This window comes from Pseudophryne corroboree, chromosome 7, assembly GCF_028390025.1.
Source record: "Pseudophryne corroboree isolate aPseCor3 chromosome 7, aPseCor3.hap2, whole genome shotgun sequence".
NCBI classification, from domain to species: domain Eukaryota; kingdom Metazoa; phylum Chordata; class Amphibia; order Anura; family Myobatrachidae; genus Pseudophryne; species Pseudophryne corroboree.
Window position 1 is genome coordinate 511,637,637 of NC_086450.1, and position 25,655 is coordinate 511,663,291.

At 47.0% G+C, this 25,655-nt stretch overlaps 1 protein-coding gene and 1 long non-coding RNA gene across 3 annotated transcripts in view; one reads left to right on the top strand and one right to left on the bottom strand.

Annotated features, from left to right (window-relative positions):
- Positions 1–25,655, bottom strand: part of FBXL16 (F-box and leucine rich repeat protein 16) — a 239,253-nt gene that overhangs the window by 110,913 nt on the left and 102,685 nt on the right. The gene's annotated exons all lie outside the window — the stretch shown is intronic.
- The window catches only part of LOC134945900 (uncharacterized), a 119,020-nt gene that overhangs the window by 22,617 nt on the left and 70,748 nt on the right, over positions 1–25,655 (top strand). Inside the window, exons 3-4 of one of the 2 annotated variants that reach the window (XR_010182155.1) lie at positions 11,952–12,080; positions 12,175–12,670. This is a non-coding gene — a long non-coding RNA (uncharacterized LOC134945900). Of the gene's footprint in view, positions 1–11,951; positions 12,081–12,174; positions 13,105–25,655 lie in introns of those variants that run through there. The other variant, XR_010182154.1, reaches the window with a different exon arrangement.

Consider the following 25,655-nt stretch of genomic DNA (forward strand, 5'->3'; position numbering starts at 1 on the left):
TTAAGTTTGTTTTATTAACCACATGTCATTTTTAATAAATTTAATACCTTTATAGTACACGTTTGCTCTTTTTGTACTTAACTACTGACACACAGCGCAGCCTCTCTTGTTGTTTCAGTCTACTCTCTCCATTCTTCACATAGTGGTCAAGGCAAGCGCAGTGTCTCAGCAGTTTATTATTTTATCTATACTATCGTTAGGCGCTGCACTAAGAGTGTTTTTTTGTTTGGCCATTACACATTATGCCACACACCATAATGCCCATTACACATTATGCCACACACCATAATGCCCATTACACATTATGCCACACACCGTAACACCCATTACACATTATGCCACACACCGTAACACCCATTACACATTATGCCATACACTGTAATGCCTTACATATTATACCACACACCATAATGTCTATTACATATTATGCCACACACAGTTATGCCACTGACACCATTTTATGTCCCACACACAAAAATGCCCCTTAGAAATTATGCTGAGTCACCCCGTACCACTCTACTTTCAGCACTGCATACGCAACAAGTTTTATCAGTCGTTAAAAACAAAAAAACAAAGTTAAAACATAAGTGATGACATCCCACTGCGGCAAGCACTTGCTACTTAACAGGCTACAAGTAAACTGACGAGTAAGAAGACTAACACGTCTCATTTGGCGACAAGAAATTATATGTTTTTATCTCATCTTCCCCTGGCCCAAATATCCTCTGTAATTTCCCCCAACCTTACCGATCCAGATGCTTTTTTGGAATCCCGGTGGTCGGGATTCTGGCGCCAGGATGTTGACCATATTTGGGATTCTGGCGTCAGTATTCTGACTGCCGGATCCCCCTCAAATGACTGTACCAACCAATCAGCTTCTGTCATTTAACAGGCTGTGAGAGATAAATGACAGCCTATTGGTTGCTATGAGCTACTTTTCCACTTTATCTCTCTCTAAAATGTTATTTATATATTAAATATACTGGGTCCCATTTATTAATGGGTGATAAAACTCGTGAATGATAAAACTCATTGCGTATGATGATAAATGGTAATCTTTTTTTAAAAGGCATGACAGTTGGGAGCTGATTGGCTGGAGCTCCATTTATCATACGCACAATGGTGCAAGTAGAAATGTTTTTCTTACTGGTACTGATAGTAAAAATGGTTGCGGTCACGTGCCATGAGGGGCATGGTCACATGAAACTAGGGGAGTGGCTACATAACAATAGGGGCATGGCCACATTGTACCACACACCGTAATGCCCATTACACATTATGCCACACACCATAATGCCCATTACACATTATGCCACACACCGTAATGCCCATTACACATTATGCCACACACCATAATGCCCATTACACATTATGCCACACACCGTAATGCCCATTACACATTATGCCACACACCATAATGCCCATTACACATTATGCCACACACCGTAATGCCCATTACACATTATGCCACACACCATAATGCCCATTACACATTATGCCACACACCATAATGCCCATTACACATTATGCCACACACCATAATGCCCATTACACATTATGCCACACACCGTAACACCCATTACACATTATGCCACACACCGTAACACCCATTACACATTATGCCATACACTGTAATGCCTTACATATTATACCACACACCATAATGTCTATTACATATTATGCCACACACAGTTATGCCACTGACACCATTTTATGTCCCACACACAAAAATGCCCCTTAGAAATTATGCTGAGTCACCCCGTACCACTCTACTTTCAGCACTGCATACGCAACAAGTTTTATCAGTCGTTAAAAACAAAAAAACAAAGTTAAAACATAAGTGATGACATCCCACTGCGGCAAGCACTTGCTACTTAACAGGCTACAAGTAAACTGACGAGTAAGAAGACTAACACGTCTCATTTGGCGACAAGAAATTATATGTTTTTATCTCATCTTCCCCTGGCCCAAATATCCTCTGTAATTTCGGAGACCTGAGTGAAGGATGTTGCCTAGAAACAGCTTTCACATCCCCCATAAGATCCGTGCTGTCAGAAATTTGAATCAAAAGTCAAAAGAGACACTTAGAGCGACGTGTCGGCGCTTCCTGCCGAACGGCTTTCCAAAAAAATAATCATTTAGATTTCATCGTGATTTCGCTCCCTCGTAAAATGGAACATAAGTGTTTGCAGCATCAGGTGTTGTCACCTACACAAAGAGTGAGTATGTTGTAAACAGGAACCCAGAGGGGTGGTAATTGACCTGTTAGAGTGTCAGCACCAAAGCCCAACTTGCAATACTGGCACATCTGTATATCCTTTGTCTGTGAAATGGACGGAATTTATCCAAGCTGGGTCTGTAAGTGAGTTTCTGTATTATCTGTATGACTATTCCTTTTTCTTTCCTTTGGGGGGGGGGGGGGGGGGGGGGGGGAGGTATAGAGAGGCTGCTGCAAGGTTGGATGTAAAATGTGCGCAATTACTCACTGCGAAAGTGCTCACGACAATGGCACATTTCTTTTTTTAATTGAGTAAATTTTAAAGTTTTATACATAATCAGAATTACAATAACAACCCAACAATTAAACACAATCATACAAAAGGATATACTGAGTAGTACAAGTCATAGACCAATATACATCGATTTTAAAACCGTCTTTTTCCAGAAATATAATAATATATGCTGCAAATATTGTTTTAGATTTAATGAATACAGTGAAATATATTTGTATTCTGAGAAGATAAAGGCAAGTGTAGTTAAATGTGTCAATTATAAATTGTAACGTATGAAATATAAAGAACCAATAAATGTATCTTATGTAAATTTATGAAAATATATAGTAAGTGGATGTGAAAGAATCTACATATATCCTATATAGAAAGTGAGGATGTATAATGCCAGTGAAGGAAAAGTAACTATAACCTATATAATTTGATGGGATTAAATGGTACGTATATAAAAGAATATGGGGGGTCATTCAGAGTTGATCGTTGCTGTGCTAAATTTAGCACAGCTACGATCCTGAACTCAGACATGCGGGGGGACGCCCAGCACAGAGCGAGACCGCCCCACATGTCAGTGCCCCCCCTCCCCCCCCCCTCCGCAGAAGTGCAAAGTCTTGCACTTCAAGAGTAGCTCCCGGTCAGCGCAGCTTTAGCGTGCTGGCCGGGAGCTACTCTTCGCTCCCCGGTCCGCAGTGGCTGCGTGTGACGTCACGCAGCCATTGCGGGCCACTCCCCGCACGGTCCGGCCACGCCTGCGTTGGCCGGGCTGCACCCACGAAACGGTAGCCAAACGCCGCCATTTCGCCCCCTCCCGTCCATCGACCGCCTCTGCCTGACAATCAGGCAGAGGCGATCGTAGTGTAGCGACGAGCGGCCCTGTGCCGGCGCACTGTAGCGCCGGCGCAGATCTGACCCGATCGCTACGCTGCGAAAAACTGCAGCGTGCGATCGGGTCAGAATGACCCCCTATGTGCATCCCTGCCCACCCATCAAGCACATCGGCGATACTTTCGCACCTGATGAGTAGCTCTCTGCTTACGCAGCCTAGTTGCGAAGGCAGGAGGCTACCCACCATGTTTGGGGTCGCAGCGGCTGCGTGTGATGTCACGCAGCCCGCCGCCGTGGCCTGTCCCGCAAGCGGTCCGGACAAGCCTGCGTTGTCCGGACCGCACCGCCCAAACGCCGCCACGCCCGCCTCTGCCTGCCAATAAGGTAGAGGCGATCGCACAAGTGAGACGGCGTCGCATCTCGCTGCGTGCTCACGTGCAGTGCGGCTGCTGCGCGAACGCACGCAGTACAGGGTTTCAGCCTGCGTACGCCTGCCACTGCAGCGACCAGATCTGAATTAGGCCCAATAGCAGCAAGGGTGTGTCCTATAATAAATGATGAATATAGGCAATTAAAGGAAAAATATTATTACAGTGTGACCTGTGTAGGATATGTGTTGGGAGCAGAAAAGAAACTACATGTGTCCAGTAAAAATGGCCTATTTAGGTGGTGGGGATAAAGGAGATAAAATATGTCCTCTGTAACCACGGGCCTAATTCACATCTAATCGCTGCTGTGCGTTTTTGCAGAGGTCTGCGATCAGATAGCCGCCGCCCATAGAGAGTGAAAACCCGCCCCCTGCAAGTGTGTGAATGCTGATCAGGCCGGAGCTGACGTCACACACCCTCCCTGACAACACTTGGGACACGCCTGCGTTTTTCCTGACACTCCCAGAAAACGGGCAGTTACCACCCACAAACTCCCGCTTCCTGTCAATCAGCTTGTGAACGCCTTGCAGTCTAAAGTTTTGTACCATTCTGTCGCTGTTTGGCGCCACGCCTGCGCATTGCGGTGTATACGCATGCGCAGTCATTCAATAATCATTCGCTCTGCGATTTCGCACAACAGTGATCAGTTCTGAATTGCCCCCTATATGTGCTAGTGAAACATTTATCCTATATAAAATGTGAAGATAATGATATGAGCTCACGTTATAATGCAGGTCTTCTATATATTGTATACAAATATATTACTATAAATATATGGGAATTAATATACCCTGTATAAGATGTAGATTAGGTAATAAGTATGAATAAATAAAATATAAGTTTATCCTATATAGGATTGGGTGTGGTACGGAAGGTCGACAGTAACTAGGTCGACAATGTCTAGGTCGACCACTATTGGTCAACAGTAACTAGGTCGACAGGGTATTTAGGTCGACATGTTCTAGGTCGACATGAGTTTTTTAATGTTTTTTTGGTGTCGTTTTCTTCGTAGAGTGGCTGGAAACCCCAATTAGTGCACCGTGTCCCCTCACATGGCTCGCTTCGCTCGGCACAGATTACCATTCCAATCGTAGTCCACGTGGATCGTAAAGTATGAAAAGGTTCAAAAAAAGAAAAAAGAATTGTGAAAAACTCATGTCGACCTTTTGACCTGTCGACCTAGAACGTGTCGACCTAAAGACCCTGTCGACCTAGACACCCTGTCGACCTAGTTACTGTCGACCAATAATGGTTGATCTAGATATTGGCCCTCATTCCGAGTTGATCGGTCGGTATTTTTCATCGCATCGCAATGAAAATCCGCTTAGTACGCATGCGCAATATTCGCACTGCGACTGCGCCAAGTAATTTAACAATGAAGATAGTATTTTTACTCACGGCTTTTTCATCGCTCCGGCGATCGTAATGTGATTGACAGGAAATGGGTGTTACTGGGCGGAAACACGGCGTTTTAGGGGCGTGTGGATGAAAACGCTACCGTTTCCGGAAAAAAAGCAGGAGTGGCTGGAGAAACGGAGGAGTGTCTGGGCGAACGCTGGGTGTGTTTGTGACGTCAAACCAGGAACGACAAGCACTTAACTGATCGCACAGGCAGAGTAAGTCTGAAGCTACTCTGAAACTGCTAAGTAGTTTGTAATCGCAATATTGCGAATACATCGGTCGCAATTTTAAGAAGCTAAGATACACTCCCAGTAGGCGTAGGCTTAGCGTGTGTAACTCTGCTAAATTCGCCTTGCGACCGATCAACTCGGAATGAGGGCCATTGTCAACCTAGTTGCTGTCGACTTAGAGACCTGATCCGGGTGTGGTATGGAAGGTCGACAGTAACTAGGTCGACAATGTCTAGGTTGACCACTATTGGTCGACAGTAACTAGGTCGACAGGGTGTCTAGGTCGACAGGGTCTTTAGGTCGACATGTTCTAGGTCGACAGGTCAAAAAGTCGACATGAGTTTTTAATGTTTTTTTGGTGTCGTTTTCTTCGTAGAGTGACCGGGAACCCCAATTAGTGCACCGCGTCCCCTCGCATGGCTCGCTTCGCTCGCCATGCTTTGGGCAAGTTGCCTCGCTCCACTACCGCTTCGCTCGGCACAGATTACCATTCCAATCGTAGTCCACGTGGATCGTAAAGTATGAAAAGGTTCAAAAAAAGAAAAAAGAATTGTGAAAAACTCATGTCGACCTTTTGACCTGTCGACCTAGAACGTGTCGACCTAAAGACCCTGTCGACCTAGACACCCTGTCGACCTAGTTACTGTTGACCAATAATGGTTGATCTAGATATTGTCAACCTAGTTGCTGTCGACTTAGAGACCTGATCCGGGTGTGGTATGGAAGGTCGACAGTAACTAGGTCGACAATGTCTAGGTTGACCACTATTGGTCGACAGTAACTAGGTAGACAGGGTGTCTAGGTCGACCGGGTCTTTAGGTCGACATGTTCTAGGTCGACAGGTCAAAAAGTCGACATGAGTTTTTAATGTTTTTTTGGTGTCGTTTTCTTCGTAGAGTGACCGGGAACCCCAATTAGTGCACCGCGTCCCCTCGCATGGCTCGCTTCGCTCGCCATGCTTCGGGCAAGTTGCCTCGCTCCACTACCGCTTCGCTCGGCACAGATTACCATTCCAATCGTAGTCCACGTGGATCGTTAAGTATGAAAAGGTTCAAAAAAAGAAAAAAATTTGTGAAGAACTCATGTCGACCTTTTGACCTGTCGACCTAGAACATGTCAACCTAAAGACCCTGTCGACCTAGACACCCTGTCGACCTAGTTACTGTCGACCAATAGTGGTTGACCTAGACATTGTCGACCTAGTTGCTGTCAACTTAGAGACCGGATCCCATAGGATGGGTGTGGTATGGAAGGTCGACAGTAACTAGGTCGACAATGTCTAGGTTGACCACTATTGGTCGACAGTAACTAGGTCGACAGGGTGTCTAGGTCGACAGGGTCTTTAGGTCAACATGTTCTAGGTCGACAGGTCAAAAGGTCGACATGAGTTTTTAATGTTTTTTTGGTGTCATTTTCTTCGTAGAGTGACCGGGAATCCCAATTAGGGCACCGTATCCCCTCGCTTCGCTCGGCACAGATTACCATTCCAATCGTAGTCCACGTGGATCGTTAAGTATGAAGTGGTTCATTATAAAACTAAAAATGAGAAAGGGAGGAAAGATAAAGAGGAGGAGAGAAGGACTACAAATATCTCATAGGGAGTGTATAATTCCTCACCTATAACTTAACATAGACTTTAATCATTATATTCACATTTTGACACATTTTTTTCGCATAGCTTGCTTGTATAATCGTTTATCTATGTCCACTTTTTGCTTATCAAATCACAATAACATACAGTATCATCCTCACATTGGTGGTCATTCCGAGTTGATCGCTCGCTCGCTAGCAGTTTTTAGCAGCCGTGCAAACGCTATGCCGCCGCCCACTGGGAGTGTATTTTAGCTTAGCAGAAGTGCGAACGAAAGGATCGCAGAGCGGCTACAAAATAATTTTGTGCAGTTTCAGAGTAGCTCCAGACCTACTCAGCGCTTGCGATCACTTCAGACCATTCAGTTCCTGATTTGATGTCACAAACACGCCCTGCGTTCGCCCAGCCACGCCTGTGTTTTTCCTGGCACGCCTGTGTTTTTCCGAACACTCCCTGAAAATGGTCAGTTGACACCCAGAAACGCCCACTTCTTGTCAATCACTCTGTGGCGGCCATTGCGACTGAAAGCATCGCTAGACCCTGTGTAAAACTACATCGTTTGTTGTAATAGTACGCCGCGCATGCGCAGAAGTGACTTTTTTTGCCTCATCGCTGCACAGTGAACGAATGCAGCTAGCGAACAACTCAGAATGACCACCATAGACCACAGTATGTGAAACTAGTACTGCAGAGCATAAAAAACAAAACAAAAACCCCAATAGCGCATTTCTGCACAAGAGTATAGCTGCACTCATCTCTGCACCGGCAAAATAATCATGTCCAATCATCATCATTATTATCAGTGTATACTTGCATTTGCCCGGTAGCAAGTACAAAAGACACGCCCCCTAACGGGTGTACAGTGGGGATCATTCCAAGTTGATTGCTAGCTGTATTTGTTCGCGGCGCAGCGATCAGGCTAAAAAATGGCAGTTCTGCGCATGCGTATGTGGCGCAATACGCACGCGCGACGTACGGGCACAACGAACGATATAGTTTTGCACAGGGTCTAGCGATGCATTTCAGTCGCACTGGTTGCTGCAGAGTGAGTGACATGAAGTGGGCGTTTCTGGGTGGCAACTGACCGTTTTCAGGGAGTGTTTGGGAAAACGCAGGCGTGCCAGGAAAAACGCAGGCGTGGCTGGGTGAACGCTGGGCCGGTTTGTGACGTCAAATCCGGGAACTGAATAGTCTGAAGTGATCGCAAGCGCTGAGTAGGTTTTGAGCTACTCTGAAATGACACAAACAATTTTTGTAGCCGCTCTGTGATACAACTGTTCGCACTTCTGCTAAGCTAAAATACACTCCCAGTGGGAGGCGGCATAGCGTTTGCACGGCTGCTAAAAACTGCTAGCGAGCGATCAACTCGGAATGACCCCCAGTATACGCACTCCTACTTAGTGCTCTGAATAAGCCACGTTTGCATGCACGCCCTCTTACTACTTGAGAACACCCATTAGTGATGTCCAGAGTTGGACTGGCCCACCGAGGGAGCAGGAGACTTTCCCGACGGGCTACAACGCTAGAGAAGACCACCTCATTCTATAGGTGCCAGGTTCCGGAGTATGCAGAGCATACACTGTTACTCCACTAAAGAGTCAGTTACATGGTGGGGTAAGAACGTGGATGAACACACTGATAACTGCACCAGGATTTGCCTTCTTGGCAATCAGATACCCCTGTCTTCACTACTGGTTGGCCAAGCCTCTGTGGTGGCCGGCCACACCCTTTGAACTTGGGCCCCTGCATTCCCCTGCGGAGCCCTTCGTGCCCCAATCTGACACTGATCATGCAGTTTCAGGAGTGGGGTGTAGTCTGTAGATGACGTAGTGCTTCAGTAGCGCTAGACGCTATACCATTATGGCGTGGACCAGCCGCCATAGTGATACACCCCTCCCCAATCATGACACGACCACTGCCCCTATTTATTGCATTTCATTCTTTAAATGACTTTAAATTTGTACATGAGTAAAGTAGCAGCCAATCAGCTTCTACCAGTTTGCAGACTGTGTTTGAAAAATGACAGTTGAAAGCTGATTGGTTGGTGCTTTATCTCTCTCCAATATTTTATACATCTCCCCCTTTATCCTCCGGAGCTTATTCACTTTAGGACACTGAACCGTCACTGCTTTGCTTATTGTCATGCCACCTAATTCTACCAATTTAGATGGGACTGTCCTGATTTTAGGAACCTGTCCTGTCACCTTGACAATCTCGTCTCAACTGCCCACAGTGAAAACGGACAGACAAATGAGTAACGAGACCAAAGCTGTAATGAACGATTATCTTTATTGTGTCACACTGACGATAACGCAGCAATAACAGATTTATGGCCATATTTATCACAATCCGCATGTCGGCTGCGGATGGGATGTAATAAATCCATCCCTAATCCGCAATGTGATATTTGAACACATTGAATACATCATTAAAATATATTCTACTTAGAGATGTGCGCCAAACCATTTTTGCTGGATTTGGATTTGGCTCTGATTCGTCGTCCAGTTTGGGATTTTTTTGTAAAATTGACAAAAAAAAGCTAAAATCACTTAATTTGGGACTTTTTTTTTGTTCCTAGAGTATTATTAACCTAAATAACATTAATTTCCAGTAATTTCCAGTCAATGTCGACCACCTCACTGCTTACGATATTGCTTTCGTCATTATTGAGCAGAGGCTGCAGCATAGGCATTTATATAATGGGTGCAGTTTGCACGGGCCTCTGGAGTCCCGCGATGGTGACCCTACTGTGCGGGCACAAATCACTCGGAAAATGGCCGAGGCAGCCATTATCGAGTGATTTACACATGCGCACTGAATGTGTTCCCAGGAACAAGGTGCGGGTGCCATGTTCCCGGAGACCTGCGCATGCGCAGTAGACTCTGGCATTATAACAGAGTCTACTGCTGCCGGAGAAGAGGGGGCCCGCGATGGAGGCTGCACACTGGGCACCTCCTCTCTTAAAAGGCCCCTGCTAATACCTCATCGGTGCCTTTAAAACATGCAAAAAATAATTCTTCCAAAAACTGTACAGGTGACTTACCAAACTGCACCATCTAATACTGCAACGCCCCTGGGCTGCAGCCAGTAGCGGATCTTGCCACAGGCAAGCAGGACTTTTTCCCGGGGCGCCGCCTTCCGGAGGGCAAGATCCGCTGCTGCTGTGCCCCCCGCTGCCCGCTCTGTCCCGCTGCCCCCCGCTGTGAAGGGAACTAGACGTGTAGCGTCTAGTTTCCCTTCGTGGAGAGGACCTTCTAGTTTCCCTAGGTGGAGAGGACCTTTGCTGTGCGGTGCGCGATGACGTCATCGCGCACCGCACATCATTTCAGCGCCGCTACTACTGTACAGGGGGCGTAACTGACCACGCCCCCTGTATGAAGCCACGCTCCTATTGCCCGCCCGGGGCGCTGAAAGCCCTCGAACCGGCCCTGGCTGCAGCAACATGGTTGGTTACGATGGAGTCTCTTTACTAAGCCTTGAATGGAAATAAAGTGGACAGAGATAAAGAGGGTCATTCTGAGTTGATCGCTCGCTAGCTATTTTTTGCAGCGTGATAGTCGCCGACTATTGGGGAGTGTATTTGTGTTCGAACGCTTGTACAGCCGAGCACTACAAAAAAGTTTTGTGCAGTTTCTGAGTACATCTGAACTTATTCAGCCGCTGCGATCACTTCAGCCTGTCCGGTCCCGGAATTGACGTCAGACACCCGCCCTGCAAATGCTTGGACACGCCTGTGTTTTTCCAACCACTCCCAGAAAACGGTCAGTTGACCCCCATAAACGCCTTCTTCCTGTCAATCTTCTTGCGATCGGCTGTGCGAATGGATTCTTCATTAAATCCATCGCCCAGCACCGATCCGCTTTGTACCCATACGATGCACCTGTGCATTGCGGTGCATACGCATGCGCAGTTTTGCCGAGTTTTGACCTGATCGTAGCGCTGCTAAAAATAGCTAGCGTGCGATCAGGTCGGACTGACCCCCTAAGTCCCAACCAACCAGCTCCTGTCATTTTTCAAACACAGCCTGTGACATGGTAGCTATGAGCTGATTGGCTAGTACTTTACCTCCATCCACTTTATCCCCAGCCAAACCTTAGTAAATAGACCCCTAAGCGACAGCACATCTGTGAAACATTGCCCCACAGCAGTGGCAGAAATGAAAGTTGGTGCAAGATGGAATTGTCCTTGGGCCCTCCCACCCAACCTTATGTTGGATATTTAAAATGACACGCACAGTTTAAGAAACCAAGCACTTCAGTGACAGGGACTGACACTTTTGTGGCTGAAGTGCTTGGTTTATTTGGGCCACCACAAAACAAGTTTTTTGGAAGGACTACCTCCAATCACTAATGAGGAGGTTGATGATGAGGGTTTTAATTACATTATAATCTTGTACAATAATTTTCACGAACTAGCAAACAAATGACGTAATATTGTGGCGTTGCCTAATGATGGCTAACATCCCTACCTCTACTAACTTTGGCCTCACAAATTGAGCAGATGCCTTCACAAACATTGTCAGGATTTGGGTAAAAATAATCCCACACCCAAGAGGTGGCTTTTTTTGGGCTTATGCCCAGGCATCACAATGGCTTTCTTTTACACAAACAATATCATCAACATCCTCATGTTCAGTGTCAAATAGTAGTAGTGCACACATCCCCCCCTCATCCTGTTCCACACATCCCCCCTCACCCTGTTCCACTTCCACACACAAATCCTCTATTTCTATTATGCCCTCATCATCACTATCTGTACTTGTACTGCTCCCCGCATGTGCAGATGGTGCAGACATGGTGGAAGGAGGCAAAAGAGGCTTCTCTATGAGGACAGTGTGAGAAACGTGAGACTCACACATAGCTAATGTGGACACCATTAAATGTTCCTCAGGAATGTGTGGCGGTTCTGAACACACAGTTTGTTCTACTGGCTGCCTTAGTGGTTTTAATTTTTTTGACACCTCTTCTAGTCTCTGAGTGAAAAGTTCTTGCATCATCATGAGAAGCAGAAGAAGATGCCTCACAGACAGTTGCAGAACAACCACTCAGAAATAAAGGCCAAAGCCTGAGCCTTTCCTTACCACTGCATGTGGTGAATGGTATGTTGATAATTGTATGTTTTTCTGAACCAAACCTTCCCTTTATAAGAGGTGTCTTTTTCTTTAACACTGTATATTTGGTTTTTGTCTTTAGATGCCCTGACTTAGACCCACTATGCCCTTGAGCAACGGCTTTAGAAGATGACATTGCTGGACTAGCATCATCATCATGACTGGTAGCAGCAGCTGCTGCACTAGTATTTGGTTGATCTTCTCTAAACTGATAGTTATCCATTTGTCAAGTTGCAGATCACTGCGTGGACCACAGGGCTTATAGATGCATGTGAACAAAATGCACATGATTAGAGTGCACCAACCAACCAGTACAAAAACAATAGATATATTAACACACTTGGCTGAGACGCTGAGATGCGCTGACACACTGACGGAAACAGGAAGCCAGAAACTGGAAGTATCAGGAGCTGAGAGCAGGCCGGCCGTGGGCGGACGGAGCAACGTGCGGGGGACAGCAGGCTCCCACCGCAACAACTGCAGGGGACAGGACGGGGGTGCCGGGAGCCAGAGGCCCAATAACTGCAGGGGACTGGGCAGCAGCAGGGAAGCCTGAGCCTGAAGGCCCCCACAAATAAGTATTAGATTACCAACTTTATTATATTACTGTTTGAATTATTGTATATTGTATAGTACATAGGTGTTTTTCTTCTTTTCTCTCTCCCCCTGTCCTTGAGTTAAATTACCAATTACTGTTCTGTAATTGTACTGTCATGATCACTGTTTTCTTCACAGCTAGGCAATAGTACTGTATTGTTTAGTATAGTTTGTATTGTTGTGTTGAAGGTAACAGGTAGTTAGCGTTTACTAAAAAATGGGTGTGGCCGTGATTGAGGATCTCACTCAGTGCATGTAGTGCAAGATGTATGTGCACCTGGAGCAACCATCCCAGTGTGAGTACATCTGCATGAGGTGTGTGCGAACGGCTGCCCTGGAAGCCCAGGTAACTGATCTAGAGCAAACCGTTACGCGTCTGAGGGATATTCACAATCTCGAGCAATGCTGAGATAGAATGGTGGAGGAGTTGCAGGGGGGGGGGGGGGGGGGGACCAGTAGATGAGGATGACCAGGCAACCATCTGGGTCACAGTTAGAAGGAAGAAAAAGAGGGGAAGGAACGACATCTCTGACCTACCAAACCCAATAAATTTGCCCGATTGGACGAAGAGTCGGTGGATGGAAGTGAAGAAATGACGGTGCTGGAGGAGACTGTTCCCTCTAGCAACCAGAGGAGCAGTCCCTCTGGCGCAGATTGGATAAAAGATAGCAAGGTACCTAGTCAGATTGTGGTGGTAGGGGACTTTATCATCTGGAAGACAGATGGGGCAATCTGATGCCGAGACCATGATCGCCGTACAGTCTGTTGTCTTCAGAGTGCTCGGGTACGACATGTCACGATCCGGGTGTCTGGTCGCCATTTTCTACCAGTTAGGTGTCTCCTAAGATTGGCTCAGCATGCCAGGCCCGGGTCACAACTATGTTTTGGTTACATTTCATTTTTATGCTACCTGTAGCGCCGGCTCAGCGGCCTTCTTAGTGTTGTCACCTGACTTGGTGTGGCGCTCTCAGTCCGTCGCAGCCGTCACCGCCGCACCCGTGATCCTGCCGCATGGAGACTGGTGTGGCGTCCTCTGTGGACCGCGGCCGCTGCTGTCATCCCTGTGGCCGCTGTGCGTGTAGTGAGGAGTCCTCTATTGCTGCGGCCTCCGCCGCCATTGTTGTTTGGCACATGGTTTTCTTCCCCTTCAAACTCTGTCAATGGGCGCAGCCATGTTGGATGGAGTCACATGTCAGTCTTCCTACCAATTTGCGGTGCTGCTGCTGCCTGTGTCAAGTGGTCAGCCAATGCCTGCTCATCAGTGGGTATAAATATCCTGTCCCAGCATCCAGGAAATTGTCAGTGCTTCAATTGTCTTCCAGTCTACAGTTTCACCAGAGACTCTCCTGTGTTACACTCTGGAGTACAGCCTGCTTCCCCTGTGTTAACTCTCTGCGGTGCAGCCTGCTTCCCCTGTGTTAACTCTATGCGGTGCAGCCTGCTTCCCCTGTGTTAACTCTCTGCGGTGCAGCCTGCTTCCCCTGTGTTAACTCTCTGCGGTGCAGCCTGCCTCTCCTATGATAACTCTCTGCAGTGCAGCCTGCTTCCCTGTGTTAACTCTCTGCAGTGCAGACTGCCTCTCCTATGTTAACTCTCTGCGGTGCAGACTGCCTCTCCTGTGATAACTCTCTGCGGTGCAGTCTGCTTCCCCTGTGTTAACTCTCTGCGGTGCACCCTGCTTCTCCTGTGATAACTCTCTGCGGTGCAGTCTGCTTCCCCTGTGTTAACTCTCTGCGGTGCAGCCTGCTTCTCCTGTGTTAACTCTCTGCGGTGCAGCCTGCTTCCCCTGTGTTAACTCTCTGCGGTGCAGCCTGCTTCTCCTGTGTTAACTCTCTGCAGTGCAGACTGCTTCTCCTGTGTTAACTCTCTGCGGTGCAGACTGCCTCTCCTGTGATAACTCTCTGCGGTGCAGACTGCCTCTCCTGTGTTAACTCTCTGCGGTGCAGACTACTTCTCCTGTGATAACTCTCTGTGGTGCAGACTGCTTCCCCTGTGTTAACTTTCTGCAGTGCAGCCTGCTTCTCCTGTGATAACTCTCTGCGGTGCAGTCTGCATCTCCTGCGATAACACTCCACGGTGCAGACAAACTCTCCTGCTATTGCAGCCTGTGTCGGCAGAGTATTTGCTTCAACTAAACAGTAGCTTTTCTTCAGTGGAACCCTGTTCATCTCCCCATAATCCTCATTACAGCTAAGTGCCATTCCTGCGATCTCTAGCATCATTCTATATTCCTTCAATGTTCTCAAGCTTCACTAAACACCTTCAATTACTCTTTCAGCACTGGTCTCAAACCAGTCGAAGGCCAGAGACTTTTCACGTTTATTATTTAGTTATACGTGTCATGTCTTTTATTATTTGATAAAACCCTTAAACTCATTTTCAGTTGTCGTAGTCACGCCTTCGGGCATTGGTGCTACAGCTCCTGCATATGTCTAGGAGTCCTATCATCCCTCCTAAGTTCCAGTACCCGTCAGCCCCTACAACTGAGGTTTCCTGCTACCAAGACCAGCCCTCAGTTGTGACACGGCACATCGTGGACCGGGTAGATAGATTGTTGGGAGGGGCTGGGAATGACCCGGCAGTCTTGGTGCATGTTGGCACCAACGACAAAGTTAGTGGTAGGTGGGATGTCCTTAAGAAAGATTATAGGGACTTAGGCAAGAAACTTAAGACAAGGACATCTAAGGTAATATTCTCCAAAATATTACCCGTGCCACGCGCTAGTCCAGGGAGGCAGAGGGAGATTAGGGAGGTAAATGTGAGGCTTAGGGACTGGTGTAGGAAAGAGGGGTTTGTGTTCCCGGAACACTGGGCGGACTTCTCAGTCAGGTACCATCTTTTTTGTCGCAATGGATTGCACCTGACTGAGGAGGGGGCAGCAGTGCTGGGAGGAAGGATGGTTAGAAGGTTGGAGGAGATTTTGAACTAGGTGCCTGGGGGGAGGGTTTAGCAAGAAACTACGGGTCATACAGTGAGAATAGTAAGGATGGTGGTAGTGAACTAAATGGGAGTGGAGACGGGGGGAGGGAAAGAGCAGCCTGCAAGGGCCTTAACATGAGTACTAATAAGGGTATTACCAAGGATATTGCCAAAACACGGACTAATAACGATTATGGGTCATCGTTACTGCATATAGAAAATGATGTCCCTTGCACAAGAGGAAATACTTATCTTAATTGTATGTATGTAAACGCTAGAAGCCTAACAGGTAAAAAAGGGGAACTAGAAATACTTGCAGCAAGCAAACAGTATGATATCATAGGCATTACTGAAACCTGGTGGGACGAATCTCATGATTGGTCAGCTAATATAGGTTGTTCAGGAGAGACTGATTAAATAAAAGGAGTGGACGGGTATGTCTTTATGTAAAGCCGTTTTTAAAACCTGATGTACGGGAGGATATTCATGAGAAAACTGTAAACACTGTTGAGTCGTTATGGCGGGTGGTCTTCAGTATGCCGACTGACGGGATCCCGGCGCACAGTATACCAGCGCCGGGATCCCGACAGCCGGCATACCGACACTTATTCTCCCTCGTGGGGGTCCACGACCCCTCTGGAGGGAGAATAAAATAGCGCCACCGTGCCCGTAGCATGGTGAGCGCAGTGAGCCCGCCACACTGTCGGTAAGCCGGCGGTCGGGCTCCCGGCGCCGGTATGCTGGTCGCCGGGAGCCCGACCGCCGGCATATCGTAGTGAACCCATTATGGCAGTGGTTTCCAAACTTTTTTTAATCACGGCGCCCTAGAATATCAGAATTATTTTCACGGCACCCCTAGGCCAAAAATGTCTTATTGAGAAATTTAGAAAGAAATATTACATTAAGTAGATCGCGTTTATATGTCATCCTTAGGGTCATTTGTGTGGTGAGGGACAAGATTTGCTTCTGTTTGGCCACATATTATGACTGGCAGCCACCAGCACTGGTTTTACCTATTATATTGACCATGAATAATTTGAATTGGTCCTGAACCGCCAACCCAGGGCACCCCTGCAAGTGTCCCGAGGCACCCCAGGGAGCGACGGCACACAGTTTGGGAACCTCTGCGTTATGGGTTCAAATTGCATGCGGGGGGAAAAGGAAAAAAAAGATAGTATTGGGGCTATGCTACAACCCCCCTGGTATTATTGTGTCTGACAAGGAAATGTTGCTGAAACAAATTGATAAAGCATCAGGAGTATGCGACGTAATAGTGATGGGGAATTTCAACTATCCTGAGATAAATAGGACAAACGATTCATGTGACACTGCTAGGGGTAATATGTTCTTAAACACACTAAATGATAACTACTTACTTCAACTAATCGAGGAATCAACTAGGTACAATGCAATCTTAGACCTGGTATTAACAAACAATGGGGATTTGGTATCAGGTATTATAGTAGGGGAACCCATAGGAAACAGCGACCACAATATGGTCACATTCAATATCAGTTTTCATAAGCAGTCCTATACTGGCTCAACTAGGACTCTAAACTTTAGCAAAGCCAACTTTGACATGATGAGGGAAGCTTTAAGGGACACTTAATGGGAAATTTTGTTTCAAGGAAAAAACACAATGGAGAAACGGGAGGATTTAAAATCGCTGCTCGATGAGAATACTCAAATTTATTTCCATGGACAGCAAACAAAGGACTAAGGGGTATATTCAATTGAAGTCGAAAGCTGACATCTGTCGAAGTTTTCTACTTTTTTAGGTCGGAAGGGGTTCCAACCTATTCAATCTAACCCAAAATTATTCGACAAGTCGAGGAATTCGACAAGTCGAAAAGTACGTGGATTGGCGGAATAGCTGCCGATCCGCATGCTTATGTCGAAACTTTTTGACCATCTCAATTCATCTTTAATAAAAGTTGAAGTGAGATGCGGGAACAGAGACGTGGAGAGCCGCGGGCAGACAGGGAGAGCAGCGGAGGATGCATCACAGCCGCCACTCACAGCAGCGTCCACCTGGCTCCAGCAAGCGAGGTCTCGCTTGCTGGAGCCAGGTGGACGCTGCCGTGAGCAGCGGCTGTGATGCAGGGAAGGGGAGAGGCAGAGATGGGGGGGGGGGGGGGAAGGAAGAGCCTCCCGCATCTCAATTCAACTTTTTTTTTAAGTTGAATTGAGAATGCATTGAATAGCCCAGGTCGGAGGATCCATTCCGACAAATGAATGTCGGAATGGATCCAACTTCAATTGAATATACCCCTAAAAATTCCAAACTAATGTGGCTTAACAAAAATATTAAAGAACTAATCGGCAAAAAAGGGCGAGCATTCAAAAAATACAAATCAGACGGGAAGTCGGAGTCATTCCAGCACTATAAGGTTTGCAACATAATAGGCAAAAATTAAATAAGAGCAGCTAAAGTAGAAACTGAAAAGCTAGTAGCAACGGAAAGTAAATCAAACCCCACATTTTTTTTTTAAATATACACTGCTCAAAAAAATAAAGGGAACACTTAAACAACACAATGTAACTCCAAGTCAGTCACACTTCTGGGAAATCAAACTGTCCACTTAGGAAGCAACACTGATTGACAATCAATTTCACATGCTGTTGTGCAAATGGAATAGACAACAGGTGGAAATTATAGGCAATTAGCAAGACACCCCCAATAAAGGAGTTGTTCTGCAGGTGGTGACCACAGACCACTTCTCAGCTCCTATGCTTTCTGGCTGATGTTTTGGTCACTTTTGAAAGCTGGCGGTGCTTTCACTCTAGTGGTAGCATGAGACGGAGTCTACAACCTACACAAGTGGCTCAGGTAGTGCAGCTCATCCAGGATGGCACATCAATGCCAGCTGTGGCAAGAAGGTTTGCTGTGTCTGTCAGCGTAGTGTCCAGAGCATGGAGGCGCTACCAGGAGACAGGCCAGTACATCAGGAGACATGGAGGAGGCCAACAACCCAGCAGCAGGACCGCTACCTACGCCTTTGTGCAAGGAGGAACAGGAGGAGCACTGCCAGAGCCCTGCAAAATGACCTCCAGCAAGCCACAAATGTGCATGTGTCTACTCAAATGATCAGAAACAGACTCCATGAGGGTGGTATGAGGGCCTGACGTCCACAGGTTGGGGTTGTGCAAACGTGTAGGACGTTTGGCATTTGCCAGAGAACACCAAGATTGGCAAATTCGCCACTGGCGCCCTGTGCTCTTCACAGATGAAAGCAGGTTCTCATTGAGCACATGTGACAGACGTGACAGAGTCTGGAGACGCCAAGGAGAACGTTCTGCTGCCTGCAACATCCTCCAGCATGACCGGTTTGGCAGTGGGTCAGTAACGTTGTGGGGTGGCATTTCTTTGGGGGGCCGCACAGCCCTCCATGTGCTCGCCAGAGGTAGCCTGACTGCCATTAGGTACCGAGATGAGATCCTCAGACCCCTTGTGAGACCATATGCTGGTGCGGTTGGCCCTGGGTTCCTCCTAATGCAAGACAATGCTAGACATCATGTGGCTGGAGTGTGTAAGCAGTTCCTGCAAGACGAAGGCATTGATGCTATGGACTGGCCCGCCCGTTCCCCAGACCTGAATCCAATTGAGCACATCTGGGACATCATGTCTCGCTCCATCCACCAACGCCACGTTGCACCACCGACTGTCCAGGAGTTGGCGGATGCTTTAGTCAAGGTCTGGGAGGAGATCCCTCAGGAGACCATCCGCCACCTCATCAGGAGCATGCCCAGGCATTGTAGGGAGGTCATACAGGCACGTGGAGGCCACACACACTACTGAGCCTCATTTTGACTTGTTTTAAGGACATTACATCAAAGTTGGATCAGCCTGTAGTGTGTTTTTCCACTTTAATTTTGAGTGTGACTCCAAATCCAGACCTCATGGGTTAATAAATTTGATTTCCATTGATAATTTCTCTAACGTCCTAGTGAATGCTGGGGACTCTGTAAGGACCATGGGGAATAGACGGGCTCCGCAGGAGACATGGGCACTTTAAGAAAGAATTTGGATTCTGGTGTGCTCTGGCTCCTCCCTCTATGACCCTCCTCCAGACCTCAGTTTGAATCTGTGCCCGGACGAGCTGGGTGCTGTTCAGTGAGCTCTCCTGAGCTTGCTATAAGAAAGTATTTTGTTAGGTTTTTTTTATTTTCAGGGAGCTCTGCTGGCAACAGGCTCCCTGCATCGTGGGACTAAGGGGAGAGAAGCAGCCCTACTCTCTGCAGATAGGTCCTGCTTCTTAGGCTACTGGACACCATTAGCTCCAGAGGGATCGTACACAGGATCTCACCCTCGTCGTCCGATCCCGGAGCCGCGCCGCCGTCCCCCTCGCAGAGCCGGAAGACAGAAGCCGGGTGAAAGAAGTAAGAAGACTTCGAAATCGGCGGCAGAAGACTTCAGTCTTCACTGAGGTAGCGCACAGCACTACAGCTGTGCGCCATTGCTCCCACACTACAGCCACATACTCCGGTAACTGTAAGGGTGCAGGGCGCAGGAGGGGGGGGGGGGGGGCGCCCTGGGCAGCAATTAGGACCTCTTGGCAAAAGTTTGACATATATACAGTTGGGCACTGTATATATGTATGAGCCCCCGCCATAATATTGTACATAAACGCGGGACAGAAGCCCGCCGCTGAGGGGGCGGGGCTTCTTCCTCAGCACTCACCAGCGCCATTTTTTCTCCACAGCTCCGCTGAGAGGAAGCTCCCCAGGCTCTCCCCTGCAGTTACACGGTAGAAGAGGGTACAAAAGAGAGGGGGGGGGGGGCACATAATTAGGCGCAAAAATAATTATTACAGCGGTTACTGGGTTAACACTAAGTTACTGTGTGATTCCTGGGTTATATAGCGCTGGGGTGTGTGCTGGCATACTCTCTCTCTGTCTCTCCAAAGGGCCTTGTGGGGGAACTGTCTTCAAAAAGAGCATCCCCTGTGTGTGTGGTGTGTCGGTACGCTTGTGTCGACATGTTTGACGAGGAAGGCTATGTGGAAACAGAGCGGGAGCAAATGAATGTGGTGTCTCCGCCGACGGCGCTGACACGTGATTGGATGGATATGTGGAAGGTTTTAAATGATAATGTTAATTCCTTACATAAAAGGTTGGACAAAGCTGAAACCTTAGGACAGTCAGGGTCTCAGCCCGTGCCTGATCCTATGTCGCAGAGGCCGTCAGGGTCTCAGAATTACTGGATGTGGTCAGGGCTTTGAAGGTTTATGTAGCCAGAACGGCTAGGGTCAGGAAAACAGAATCTTTGTTTATCCTGTATGCTTCCAACAAGCTTGGGGCGCCTGCTTCAAAGCAGACTATTGCTCGCTGGATCTGTAACACGATTCAGCAGGCTCATTCTGCTGCTGGATTGCAGCTGCCTAAATCAGTTAAGGCCCATTCCACAAGGAAGGTGGGCTCTTCTTAGGCGGCTGCCCGAGGGGTCTCGGCATTACAGCTTTGCCGAGCGGCTACTTGGTCAGGTTCAAACACCTTTGCAAAGTTGTACAAGTTTGATACCCTGGCTGAGGAGGACCTTGTGTTTGCTCATTCGGTGCTGCAGAGTCATCCGCACTCTCCCGCCCGTTTGGGAGCTTTGGTATAATCCCCATGGTCCTTACGGAGTCCCCAGCATCCACTAGGATGTTAGAGAAAATAAGATTTTACTTACCGGTAAATCTATTTCTCGTAGTCCGTAGTGGATGCTGGGCGCCCGTCCCAAGTGCGGACTTCTTCTGCAATGCTTGTATATAAACATAGAAACATAGAATTTGTCGGCAGATAAGAACCACTTGGCCCATCTAGTATGCCCCTTTTTTTTTTTTTTACATTATTTTTATCTCTAACCTTATTTGATCCTTATTTCTTTGTAAGGATATCCTTATGTCTATCCCATGCATGTTTAAATTGCTCTACTGTCTTAGCCTCTACCACCTCTGATGGGAGGCTATTCCACTTGTCCACTACCCTTTCTGTGAAATAATTTTTCCGCAAATTTCCCCTGAACCTCCCCCCCTCCAGCCTCAGTGCATGTCCTCGTGTCCTATTGCTTCTCTTCATTTGGAGAATGTTTCCCTCCTGAACTTTAATACCCTTGATATATTTGAAAGTTTCTATCATGTCCCCCCTTTCCCTTCTCTGCTCCAAACTATACATATTGAGATTTCTTAGTCTTTCTGGGTATGTTTTGTGATGTAGGCCATGCACCATTTTAGTTGCCCTCCTTTGTACAGTTTCTAATGTATTAATATCCTTTTGAAGATATGGCCTCCAGAACTGAATACAGTTATTGCTTCAATAAGGGTTATATTATAGTTGCATCAGCGTTGATCTGATGCTCTGTTGTTGTTCATACTGTTAACTGGGTAAGGTTATCACAAGTTATACGGTGTGATTGGTGTGGCTGGTATGTATCTTGCCCTGGATTACCAAAATCCTTTCCTTGTACTGTCAGCTCTTCCGGGCACAGTTTCTCTAACTGAGGTCTGGAGGATGGTCATAGAGGGAGGAGCCAGAGCACATCAGAATCCAAATTCTTTCTTAAAGTGCCCATGTCTCCTGCGGAGCCCGTCTATTCCCCATGGTCCTTACGGAGTCCCCAGCATCCACTACGGACTACGAGAAATAGATTTACCGGTAAGTAAAATCTTATTTTTTGTGTTATTTTGTTGTCAGCACATTCAACTATGTAAAGAACAAAGTATTTAATAAGAATATTTCATTCATTCAGATCTAGGATGTGTTATTTTAGTGTTCCCTTTATTTTTTTGATCAGTGTATATATCAACAGCAAAAGATTAAAGAAGGAGGGTATAGGCCCTTAAAAGGACAAACTGGGAGTCTTAATCAAAAACGATAACGACATAGCGGATAAATTAAACAAGTTTTCGTCATTGGTATTTACAATAGAGGACCAGATGCAGAATGAACACCCAACCTCAATAATGATAATGTCCCACTGCTAAGTGCTTATTTAAATGAGGAGGAAGTCTGTGACTGATTGAAAAAAATTAAGATCAATAAGTCACCTGGTCCCTACGATATTCACCCAAGGGTTCTCATGGAGCTACAGTCCGAACTAGCAAGACCTCTATTTTTAATCTTCAATGATTCACTTACATCAGGCATGGTTCCCAAAGACTGGCATACAGCGGAAGTAGTGCCGATTTTCAAAAAGGGAAAAAAAGCTGAGCCAGGCAATTTATAGACCAGTTAGTCTTACATCTATAGTGGGGAAAGTACTAGAAAGCATTCTAAGGGATAGTATAGTATACAGAAGTTCCTTGAAGCCAAAAAGGTTATTATTAGGAACCAACATGGATTTGTGATCATGTTAAACAAACTTACTAGGCTTTTACGAAACAGTTAGTGCAAACCTTGATCAGGGTATGGTGGTGGATGTAATCTTTTTAGACTTTACTAAAGCTCTCGACACAGTACCACACATGAGACTTATCTATAAGTTACAAGAACTAGGGCTAGGGAGCACAAGGTAATGCACCTTGGTAGCAAGAGCAAAAATAAGACCTACATACTAAATGGGGTGATTTTAGGGGACTCCGTACTGGAAAAAGAGGTGTTCACATAGATAACAAACTTAGCAGCAGTACCCAATGTAGGATAGCAGCAAAAAAGGTAAACAAGGTACTAGCATGCATAAAGAGGGGTATTAATGCAAAGGATGAGAGTGTTATACTCCCACTATATAAAGACCTAGTGAGGCCCCATCTGGATACTGCGCACAATTTTGGGCACCATACTACAAAAAGGATATCCTGGAACTAGAAAAGGTTTCGAGGCGGGCGACCAAACTCATTAAGAGGACGGAGACGCTGGAATACCAGGAAAGACTTGCAAGGCTTGACATGTTTACATTGGAAAAGAGGAGATTAAGTGGGGACATGATCAACATTTATAAATATTTAAGTGGACAATACACAGAGCTTGCGGGGAATCTGTTTTTGGTACGATCAACACAGATGACACGTGGACACCCGCTTAGGTTAGAGGAGAGGAGATTCCGCACACAGAGGCGAAAAGGTTTTTCACAGTAAGGACAATGCGAGTTTGGAATTCCCTGCTGAGAGAGTAGTATTGGCAGACTTGGGGGGTCATTCTGAGTTGATCGTAGCTGTGTTAAATTTAGCACAGCTATGATCATCTTCCCTGACATGTGAGAGTCCGCCCCGCATGTCAGTCCGGCCCCCCTCCCCCCGGCACAAATACAAAAGCATGGCACAGCGGCGATGCTTTTGTATTTGTGGAGTAACTCCCGGCCAGCGCAGTCCTGCGGCTGGCCAGGAGTTGATCGTCGCTGCCACTGTCCTCAGCGGCTGCCTGAGACGTCACGCAGCCGCCGCAGCCTGTCCCCCTTAACGCCACCGTCCAGCCCCTTCCCGCCCTGCGACCGCCTCTGCCTGTCAATCAGGCAGAGGCGATCGCTGCTGAACGGCGGTCTTCGGCCGTCCGGCATGCGTCGGCGCACTGCAGTGCCGGCACATGCGCAATTCCACCCGATCGCTGCGCTGTGATAAACTGCAGCAAGTGATCGAGTCGGAATGACCCCCTTGGTCAATACTTTTAAGAATGAGCTACATAAATTCCTAATGGAAAAGGATATACAGGGTTAAGGTGCATAGATCAGGCACTATAATTATAAAATGAGGGAAAAATCACAACACAGCGGCCGACTTTATCAGCATTTAAACTTAGTCCAGAAAATAATACAGTGTAGGAGAACATAAACAGCTTGAATTCGATGGACAAAATTGCCTTTTTTCAACCTCAGAAACGATTTAACTAAATTATATATTTTTTATTTTTCTATTTTTACACCTGCAGCTCGTTTCCAACTGCGTCGATCACAGGGCTTGTAGATGCATGTCAACATAGTGCACCAAACAGTACAATTTACAGCAAAGTCCAACACACAGCAGTGTGCCACCTATACACAATCACTACACAGCACAGCCACTTTGTGAGTCTGGTCACAACAACACAGTCGGTATAGCACAGTATGGTGCAACATGAATCAGAGTGCATTGTGCCCCCTATACACAGTCACTATTCAGCACAGCGACATAATAATTCAACCACTACAGCACAGTATAACATTTATTGTCAAACAACTGTGTTTACTCTTTTTAAATCATAATGACAACAGAAAAACTACCCAAATGACCCTCATCAAAAGTTTACATACTCTGGAGATTTTGGCCTGATAACATGCATACAAGTTGACAAGTTGATAAACTTATGAGCACAACTGTATAGAATCCAAGTCCCATGAGAATCCGACGCCAGGAAGATGATGTTCGGCCTCGAATGGGAATCCGTGTCTGGCGGGAACAGCTGAGCCCATGGCTCTGGTGAGCCTGGATCCCAATGTTTGGAGTGGCTCAGATTCCTCAGAATCAGAACCGCTCATCTCTAATTATATTACTAGCTTCTACCTGCGGCTTCACCCGCGCCACCTGTTTGCACCTCAAGTGCCGCCTATTCACACCTCTCACACCGCCTACGTTCTCCGTTTTCAAGTGAATGCAAGCCCAAAGCAGCACCCCTCCCACCCCTTACTGGCCGCGTGCGTGGTGCCACACCTATCTCTTGCTTTGATTATACCAACACATTTTGTATTTGTTATTGCTCAATTTAGACTTGATGCATCGAGATGAAACAAAGTGCAGCTAGGAGTTTCCACTGCAAAATGATGCATTTTTCCTGAAAATCAATTCAGTGGTTTTGTGCAACAGTTGGGAACAGTGGCGGAAGTCAGGGAGGCAATGGAGTCGGTTGCCGCCGGGCTCCAGCAGTGAAGGGGGCACCTTCTCCATTGCCTCTGACAGTGGGTGCGGCTGCAGTCTCCAGCATGACAGCCCGGCTCCCACCCCCTGCAGCTGACCGGCTACGGCGGCTCCCGCATAATGATACCGTGTCTGGCCAGCTCCCGCGACGGTGCAGCTGGCCAGCTCCGGCTTCAGCATGATGACCCCACGGCTGACCGGCGCCCACCCCACAGTGAAGCTGCCCGGCTTGGGCTCCTGCCCC